The sequence below is a fragment of the Podarcis bocagei genome, assembly GCF_964188305.1.
Source record: "Podarcis bocagei genome assembly, chromosome: 14".
Classification (NCBI taxonomy): Eukaryota; Metazoa; Chordata; class Lepidosauria; order Squamata; family Lacertidae; genus Podarcis; species Podarcis bocagei.
The window spans coordinates 9,412,828-9,420,580 of record NC_138139.1 but is presented as its reverse complement, the minus strand read 5'-3'; the positions used below and the strand labels follow the sequence as shown (position 1 = coordinate 9,420,580).

The window sequence follows — 7,753 nt, the reverse complement described above, 5'->3', positions numbered from 1 at the left end:
CCTCCCTCCAACCCCTGTTGTAATTCTGACCTGTCTTCTTCCCTGGAAGGGTCAGGATGGGGAGGTGGTCTCCACCATTCATCTTCTGCCCAGTCCCTGACAGCATCTGGTTGGCCTCTGTGGGAACTGAATGCTGGACTAGCAGTGCCATTGGCCTGACCCAGCGGGTTCTTCTCAGGTTCTTTATCCATAAGCATTTCAGCAGAGCAAAATTCTGCACCACTGCCTCTCTGGTCTCAATCCAACACTCAGACCATACCAAGAACATGAGAAGAGTCTCTAGCCTTATTAGACTTTACCGACTGGTGGGGTCTGCGTTGCTCCCGGGAGGGAGGAAGGAAGTCAAATGACACCGAGGTTGATTCAGAGAAAGAGTTTATTCTGCTCTCCGGATAGCAGAAGGCACTTGCGTGGTCAGTCCACAGCAAGTCCAAAGAAACGAGAAATTTCATGCAGTATATATATCCTCCAGGCACCCTCTCCCCCCTTCCCCAGGAATCCAGCCACGTCAGCTTATACATGCAGGTTGACATCACATATGTTCCTGCTCCGGTACTCTTAACCATAAAAGGGTTTTCCTCTTCCTGTAACCTTGACCATAAAAGGTTGTTCCTGTTCCTATACTCTTATCTTGGGGCAGGAGGTCACCAACTCCTGGCGCCGTTCCCGGGTCTCTTGTCAGGCTTGACAAGGTCTGTGCGTCTTTGTGGTCAGGATGTAAGATAAGACCCAGACGCGTCATCCCTGCTCTACTGGAACTGGCAAGGCCACTCATTGCCGTCATGGACTGATAAGAGAGAGAGCTTTGAGCACTTGTTTATACAGCTAGGTTTTGGCTCAAGAGCTCAAGTTAGAGCATTTTAGAAATGCTCCCTTGGAGGAGGAAAAATGAGGATTTGGGGTCAGTTTCAAACTGACTGCACAGAAACCCATTCCTTCAAGTCCTGTTGGATCAGACCAATGGTCCATTTAGTCTAGCATCCTCTTCTTACGATGGCCAAACAGATGCCTCTGGGAAGCCCACAAGCAGAGTTTGAGCGCTCTCTCGCTTCCATGCCATTGGGGACAACCTGGTGGTGAAAGAAACAGACTTTGTCTTGATCTACTTCTTCAGATCTTTGATTCCTAAACCCAGGGACACGTTTTCCTAGAAACGGGGCAGCTTGCTTTTCATCCAAGATTAATGAGTAAATAACAATAATAATTCATGTACATTTTGACAGCACTTTTCATCTGGAGTATCTCAAAAGTATTTTCATATCTACCTTCTAAGGAAGAAACTGAAGCACAGAAGGCTGAAATGATTTGCCTAGGGATCCAAGCTGTGTTATGGGAAGTTTGGGTTTGGAGTCCCTGCCTCTTTCAGGGGGAGAAATATTAACAGGAATAATAATAATACTTTTAATATTTGTACCCCACCCGTCTGACCTGGCTGCCCCAGCCACTCTGGGCGGCTTCTAGCATATACAAAAACGTAATAAGACATTAAGTATTAAGAAGCTTCCCTATACAGGGCTGCCTTCAGATGTTTATATGGTAACTTGTGTCCTTCTGATATGTTGGCACATCATGCCAACGTTGACCAAGAGTGCAAATTATGTGTGCAAGAATGCAAACGTTTACACTTTGCCAAAGGGTAAGGTTGTCTCTAGGGATGAAAGAAGCTGTCAATTTTGGTTTCTCTGTTTCTCATTTTCTTTCCAGTCATAAGTTCAGCTCACCACATTCCTCCATTACTTTCACATTTATTTATTTTTAAACACAAGCCTTTTAGTGGGCAGTTCTCCTAATACACAATTTTTTGCAAGCAACTTTCTTGAATATAATGCAATTTTGTACAATACGTTCAGTAACATGAGCATTTTTTTAAACATATCCTCTCCCCTCAAAGTTCTGCACACTTTTTTTTGATTGAAGAATTTTATTGAAAATTTCAGAGAAATGTGAATTTGACATGATATCTGCATTTTGGTTCCTGTATTGTTTCAAAAAGTGACAACTGGGTAAATTCACATTAAAATGTGAACTGGACCAAATTTCTACCCTGACTTCTTTTTGTATAATAAGGCATTGGTCTATTCTTTTCTTGTGTTGATTTAAGACATTATATTTTAGAAGATCATGTAAAAAATGTGAACCATCTCCAGTCCTAATAGGTTCTATCCTTATTGTGGACAAAGCTCCCTGTATGAACAGTGAATAGATACAGATGGCTGGCTTCAGGAGCTGCTCTCTGCCGTGGCGCCCGCCATTTTTCCTCGCCGGAAGTCCCCATATGATGTGTCTTGTGCGCATATGATGTGTCTTCTGCCCCCTTCCCCCTTTGTTTTGACTGATTGGGGGAGGCTCGGGAGTCACTGGCGGGTGGCCGTTGCCCAGTTTTTTAACAACTCTGTGCATTTATGTTTCACAGGGTGTGAAAGAAGGGCTTTGCGCCTTTATACAATATGCATGTGTGCTTGGGCCCAGGGTCTTTTGCCTCACCATCCCCACTACTGACTCCCTGTTGCTACTCAGCTTCAAAATAAAATAAAATAAAATAAAATAAAATAAAATAAAATAAATAAAATAAAATAAAATAAAATATGTCCCCGGATTCATTGAAAAAAATCTGGTAACCATACGCTAACTGAAGTGTGGATGAGAAAGCACAGTGTTCCTGATCACAGGGATGGGTCACCTGTGGTTCTTCTGATGCCATTGGACTCCAGATCCCATTATCCCTAAATGAAAACAAACAAACAAACAAACAAACAAACAAACAAACTGTGCTTCAAGGCCCCCTTTGTTGGAAGGGAGAGAAGGAAAGCACACTTGTAGCACGGATGCTATCAAAGCATCCTTCCTGTAGAGACCAAAGCCCATCAGACATAGTTCCATTCCTTTACCGTTTTATCCCTTCTTACTCCCACCTGCACTGAAACGGAGTCTTGTTTGTCTTTTCCTCGTAAGTTTCTTTTCCAAAGCTCGACAGTGCAACGAAACTGATCTTGCTTTCCCTTTCAGCTGCTGTGCTGAGTGGCGTGTTCTCAGTTCTACCTCCTTTATCGTCATCTCAAATGTGATCTTCCTATCAGATGCTGATCAGAGCTATGTGCACAGGGACGGTTGAGGGACGTCTCTCGGTGTGCGCTGTCAACATCAAGGTCCCTTAGATTGTCGTTCAGAAAGATGTGGGGCGGCTGCAGCAGCAGCAAAGTGACGCAGACAAAACTTCTCAAGGATCTCAAAGTTATTTCTCTCCCCACCCCATCCTTCTATTCTTTTGCAGGCTGGGACTTCTCACTCATCACTCCCTCTATAGCAGATGCTCCTCCAGTCAAATCGGGTGAAGTGAAGGAAGTTGCTTGTTGGCATCAGTAGGAATTAAATGCTGCACTGAATCTTGCTCTCACATTTCTAGATAATGGTTGGTAGCTAGGGATGGGGGAGAGAAATTCAATTCAGTTTGCATTTAAAGGTGAATCTAGCCGATTTGAACTTTCTGAAGGAATGTGAGAACTGAAACACAGCCATCCTTTGAAATTCTTGCTCCCCCAGATTTTGCAGCGCAGTTGTCCAACCAGGTAATCTGCACAAAAATGCATATGTTGAGTGAAATGGTTCGTGAAAATGCATTCATTAGAGAAAACGGCATACAAAAATGCATTGCACTGGGAAAAACTGGTTTGAGAAAAGTGCATGTTAAGGAAAAGATACACTAAAATGCTGGTGAATTTTCAGGAGGATTAAAAAAAATATCACAAAAATCACATTATAGATTTAGGTTAGGAGAAATGAAGGCAAGATTGAAAACTTGAGAAACTCATTTTCCCAGTCTTAAATTTAGTTCTGAATATTTCTGCAGCAATCTGCATTTTTTTTAAAAAAAAAACCTTATAAAAATTATCTGCATTTGAGTGCAAATTTATAAGCTCATTTTTTCTATGCAGTTTTAACAAAAATGCCATTTTTAAAGGCAAATTTCCTTAATATACTGAGTTTTGTGTTATTTTCTCTAATACATACATTTTTATTCCCGTTTTCCCCAAGTATAGGCACTTTTGCAAACATTACTTGGCAGCAGAACAGCACTGCAAAATTCAGAGAAGCGGGCAATTTGAAGGATGACAGCATTTTGCTTCACGTATTGTTTCAGAAAGTGCAAAGTTTGCCTTTAAATGAGAATTGAATTTCCACCACATCCCTCCTCCTAACATTTATCACCTGCAATGGACAGTCAAAACAAAAGCACCCCCCGCCCCCATCGTGGTTTCCTACATGAACATCTTTGTGATATTTATGTGTGGTTGGTTCAAAGGGCTCTTCTGACATTAATTATGTGTTTAGCATTAATGCTCAGCTTTGACTGCAGAGTGTTCCACAAAAGGAAGGGTTTGACAATGATACTATGTGATAGTGGTGACAACCATCAATACTCCCCTGCTTTCTTAGACTGTAAATAAGCTCTTGTTCATCATTGTTATTCTGACAATAACCCATTGGATGCTTATGCAACACCAGTGCCAAAGAACTGACTTGAACACTGTGCCAATGCAAGGTCTATTTATCAGTAGGTGGTGGGTTCTCCTTCACTGGAGGTTTAAAACAGAGGTTGGATGGCCATCTGTCAGGAATTCTTCAGCTGTGATTGTAGAGGGTTGGACTAGATGATCCTTGGCTTCCCCATCAATTTTATCAATTTTACAATTTGATGAATCTATTATCATTCTATCCCATTAATACTAGGTGTTATAGATTTAGGTTAGGTTCAGTTTATTAAGTTTATTTATAGCTTCCCACTAAAAAGTTCCAAAGTAATGTACCAGCAGGTAAAAAACAATAATACAATAACAACATTGTAAAAACAGATGATAGGTGAAAGGGGTAAAGGACTCCTGGATGGTTAAGTCCAGTCAAAGACGATCCGGTCTTATTCAACATCTTTATCAACGACTTGGATGATGGACTCAAGGGCATCCTGATCAAATTTGCAGATGACACCAAACTGGGAGGGGTGGCTAACACCCCAGAGGACAGGATCACACTTCAAAACGACCTTGACAGATTAGAGAACTGGGCCAAAACAAACAAGATGAATTTTAACAGGGAGAAATGTAAAGTATTGCACTTGAGCAAAAAAAATGAGAGGCACAAATACAAGATGGGTGACACCTGGCTTGAGAGCAGTACATGTGAAAAGGATCTAGGAGTCTTGGTTGACCACAAACTTGACATGAGCCAACAGTGTGACGCGGCAGCTAAAAAAGCCAATGCAATTCTGGGCTGCATCAATAGGAGTATAGCATCTAGATCAAGGGAAGTAATAGTGCCACTGTATTCTGCTCTGGTCAGACCTCACCTGGAGTACTGTGTCCAGTTCTGGGCACCACAGTTCAAGAAGGACACTGACAAACTGGAACGTGTCCAGAGGAGGGCAACCAAAATGGTCAAACAATGCCTTATGAGGAACGGCTAAGGGAGCTGGGCATGTTTAGCCTGGAGAAGAGGAGGTTAAGGGGTGATATGATAGCCATGTTCAAATATATAAAAGGATGTCACATAGAGGAGGGAGAAAGGTTGTTTTCTGCTGCTCCAGAGAAGCGGACACAGAGCAATGGATCCAAACTACAAGAAAGAAGATTCCACCTAAACATTAGGAAGAACTTCCTGACAGTAAGAGCTGTTCGACAGTGGAATTTTCTGCCAAGGAGTGTGGTGGAGTCTCCTTTTTTGGAGGTCTTTAAGCAGAGGCTTGACAACCATATGTCAGGAGTGCTCTGATGGTGTTTCCTGCTTGGCAGGGGGTTCGACTCGATGGCCCTTGTGGTCTCTTCCAATTCTATGATTCTACGACTATGGGGTGTGGCGCTCATCTCGCTTCAGGCTGAGGGAGCTGGTGTTTGTCCACAGACGGCTTTCCGGGTCATGTGGCCAGCAGGACTAAACCACTTCTGGTGCAACAAAACACTGTGATGGAAACCAGAGTGCACGGAAATGCCGTTTACCTTCCTGCCGAGGCAGTACCTATTTATCTACTTGCACTGGTGTGCTTTCAAACTGCTAGGTTGGCAGGAGCTGGGACAGAGCAATGGGAGCTCACCCTGTTGCAGGGATTTGAACTTCTGACCTTCTGATCGGCAAGCACAAAGAGGCTCAGTGGTTTAGACTACAGCGCCACCTGTGTCCCAGAGTTGACTATATAATATGTTATCACTGGTGCTGCCTAAATGTTGAGGAAAGCCTAAATGTCTGCCTGGTGCCGAAATGATTCCAAGGCTTTTTGTTCATAAACAGAGAAGATCCAATATAAAAATGCAACATGAAAATCGGTTGAAGGTTTTAGCTAATTTTGAAGAGCTGGTAAGAGGTGGAAGGACAATCAATAATTTTTTTAATGAATTAATTCTGCAGGAGGATGTGTGAAATATGTGCTCAGCCTATTGGCCAAGATGGAACTCTTGAGAGTCTTGCACACTACTCAGGGTTCAGTTAGGGACCCTGCACATGCTTTAAGGAAACCGTAGTCCCTGTTCCTGCTGGACAAATAGCAGCAATCTAGAAAGACCAGCAACCTTATGAAACAGCCTGACAAGGAATGGTTGATTTGGATCACGAGTGTTGCTTGCTAATAACTGCATCTCCCTGCATCAGTCCGGAGCCATTGTTTTTGGCTATCACTCCCATCAGCCCCAACCAGCACATCTGGAGGGCACCTGATTGGCAAAGGCTTCCAGTTGGGAGGGCACCGTAGTAGCTGCTGCTTTCAGAGCTATTTCTCTCCCTGCTAGCTCAGTTGATGAAACAGTTGAGCCAGAGTTGACGTGATGTGATGGCAAAAGCTGTGAAGCATCTTCCAGACACTCACAGCAGCTGCTTAAGAAGCAGGAGTTGGGAACTTCAGGGAGAGGTCCCAGGAATGGACTGTCTATCTACCCATCCATCCATGATAAGTGGATATTTCAGGCATTTATCAAACAAGGACAGTGGACAGGTTACAGAGAAAGGAAAGCAAAACAGAGAAATTAGGAGAGCAGTCAGGTTATGAGATGAGATCAAGGTACAGGGAAAGCTAAGGAAACAGACTTGGGTTAGTAAGCCCAAAGGTGAGCTAGGAGAGTTAAAGTGTAAGGCTGGGGGAAGGAAAGGCCGGCCCACCCATAAGGCAACATGAGGCAACAGCCTCAGGTGGCAAGATCCACAGCAGCAGCAGATGCTGTTCCTGATGTAGATCTTCACTCACTCCTTCTTCCCTGGCAGGAAGGAGGGAGCCATTTTGTGGTTCACCTTAGGTGCCAAAATGTCTTGGGCCAGCCCTGGAGGAAGGAGATGACTGCCACGGAGAAAACCTTAGCGGATGTGTAGGAAGTGTTACAGTATGGGAAGCAATGTTGCAGGTCCTGTTATGAGAAGGGCGCCCAGGTCTAACTGGTGACGGACCCGCCAGTTAGTTTCTGAAAGGATGAAACAACAGAGGCCTCTGTGGATCCTGTGGACCTTAAGGAGCACAATTCTGGCACTGCCCTTTATCTTATTTGCCTCATCAAATATAGCTGCTTTAAATGTAGAAACATCTCTTGCAGAGATCTATTGGAGGCAAGGAAAAATAGACATAAATAGAGGCCAGTTCCTCTGAATGTGGAAATGTAATTCTGAGGCAAGTACTTTTTGGTAAGAGAACCCCAGCAGAGATTTTCAATCCCAAAATATGAAGCAAAGTAAAGCGTGGAAATACAGGCTGTTAGACTTTTAAAATATAAATTAGACTTAAGCA

General features: G+C 43.4%; 1 long non-coding RNA gene across 1 annotated transcript; it reads right to left on the bottom strand.

Annotated features, from left to right (window-relative positions):
* Positions 1–358: 358 nt before the first annotated feature.
* Positions 359–870, bottom strand: LOC308573386. Its single transcript, XR_014002068.1, has 2 exons — positions 592–870; positions 359–557 (listed from the first exon to the last, which is right to left on the bottom strand). It is a non-coding gene; the product is annotated as an uncharacterized lncRNA (long non-coding RNA).
* Between the last annotated feature and the right edge of the window lie 6,883 nt (positions 871–7,753).